Source organism: Octodon degus, unplaced genomic scaffold (assembly GCF_000260255.1).
Source record: "Octodon degus isolate 3935 unplaced genomic scaffold, OctDeg1.0 scaffold00092, whole genome shotgun sequence".
Classification (NCBI taxonomy): domain Eukaryota; kingdom Metazoa; phylum Chordata; class Mammalia; order Rodentia; family Octodontidae; genus Octodon; species Octodon degus.
In genome coordinates, this window is record NW_004524668.1 from 9,103,110 (window position 1) to 9,105,471 (window position 2,362).

The window sequence follows — 2,362 nt, forward strand, 5'->3', positions numbered from 1 at the left end:
GTGGTGCTGGGGGATTGAACCGTGGTCCCTGTGCTTTGCTAAGCTTGTTCTAAGTAGGTGCTTTAGACCACTGAGCCATCTCACCAGCCCTAAAAAAATTGTTTTAATTTTATTTATTTATTCATTCGATACAAGATCTTCTACACAGTTCAGGCTTATAGTGATCCTCTTGTCCCAGCCTCCCCAGTGCTGGGATTGCAGGCCTGCACCACCACACCTGTTTTGGGGGCAGTTTCCCCTGCCCCCCAGGTTTTGGGGCCTGCACGGCATGTAGTACCTGGGATCAAACTCGTGTCCTTGTGCTTTCCAGGCAGGCAATTAGACTGCTGAGCTATCTCCCCAGCCCCTCTGATTAGATTTTAATGCAACTTGGGACCAGTGCCAGGCGAGGTGGTACGTGCCTGTAATACAAGCACTTGGGAGGCTGAGGTAGGAGGGTTGTTGTCAGTACAAGACCAACCTGGGCTACAAAGTGAGTTCAAAGCCAGCCTGAGCTGCACAGTGAGACCCTGTCTCAAAAAGACAAAAAAAAAAAATAGGATACGTCTAGAGGTGTGTGCCACCATGCCTGTTTTTGTTTTTTTTTTTTTTTTCTTCTTTTTTTGTTGGAACCGGGGTAGCTAGAATTTTTTTTTTTTCCTAAATAATTTGGTGGAGGGGCTACCGGGAATCGAACTCTGGACCTCACACTTGCTAACCAGGTGCTATACCACTGAGCTATATTCCTGGGCCCTCATGCCTGGTTTTGGTGGCTGGTACAGCATACCTGGCTTCCGGGACTGACATGACATGTGGTGCCAGGGACTGAACTAGCTCCTTGCACTTGCCAGGCTGCTGTCCCTCATTTGAGTTTTTTCATTTTAGGAAACAATGGGTGAGGAATATGGTCCATACACCCATTAGCAGCAAGGTGCTGTCTGCCAAGGCCCAAAGTTAGTCCCGCATAGCACTGATGCGTGAGGAAGCCCGCAAACTTAGCAGCCTTCCCAGGCCATCCTCCCAGATTTGCCAAACTGAAAGGCAGCAGGAATCTCGACCTGCACACTGACCTCTCCAACAGTGCTGGGTTCCAGGCACAGTTCTGCCTCTAGCTCTGTCACCCTGCTTGTAGCACAGCCCACGGGGGCCTTTGAAAAAAGGAACTGAGATGCATTCTGAGCATGTACCAGGTCCCCACAGTGAATGGAATCATTATGGTCTTGCAAATGTATGTGAAAAAAAAAAAGGTGATTTATTTAAAACATGAGGATCTAAAGTAATACGACGGCATCTATGAACAGATCCATGCAAAGCACCTCTGAGTGGCCACTGTTGGAGACAGTGAGGCACAAGGTGGGCAGCTCAGCGGTAGCCCGCACCCCCATGGAGCTCATACTTTTTTTTTTTTAGCTCACATTCTAAGGGGGTGTGGAATAAACCAGGCAGTCTGTGAGGCAGGTGTCAGTGCAGGAGAGAAGAAGGCAAGTGGGTGAATGGGAAGGGGAGCTGGCTATCATTTCAGGCCCAACTTAATTTGTCCCAGCTGTTATGCTAGAGAAAGCCCTCACTGGGGTGATGCCTGAATAAAGGCCTAGAAGAAGTGAGAGACAGCCAGGCCTGGTGGTGCATGTCAGTCAGCCTAACACTTGTGAGGCTGAGGCAGGGCAATGCGCTTCACAGGTCAGGCCGGCTGAGCACTGGGGAGGGGACAGCAGCAGGAGGTGAGGGCAGGGGCATCTCGGGTCCTGGGGTCACTAGAGGCACTAGATTGTACTCTGAGTGTGTGGGGGGTACCCTGGAGGTCTTCCTCTTCCTTTTCTTTTTTTGTGGTACCAGGGATCGAACTCAGGACCTTGTGCTTGCCAGGCAGGTGCCTACTCCACTGAGCTATCTCCCCAGCCCTCTCTTTCTTTTTTTTTCAGATAGCGTCTTGCTATATGTAGTCCAGGCTGGCCATGAACTTGTAACCTCCTTCCTCAGTCTCCCCAGTGGTGGAGTTATAGGTGTGCACCACCATGCCAGGCTCATGGCTCTCAGTGGAGTTTTTGAGGGAGCCCAATTTAATTTGCCCCAGCTGTTGTGCTCAGGCTAGGGCAGGAATAGAGGTCTGGTTGCAATAATCGAGGTGGGAAGGAGAGGTACCTGGGACCCGGCTTCTAGAACTGATCAGTCCATGATACACTTTCAAGTAGAGGCTTAGGGCTTAGGCTGGGCTGGTGTAGGGTGTGAAGGAAAGGAGTCCAAGTTTTAGTCTGAACAGCTGAAGGATAGACTTGTCATTTACATCTCAGGGAGAGGCTGAGAGCAGCAGGCTGGGGCACTTCTGGCTCAGGCAATTGGATTTCATGTATCTGGGGCTCAACAGGGAAACGGTTGGCTTTTT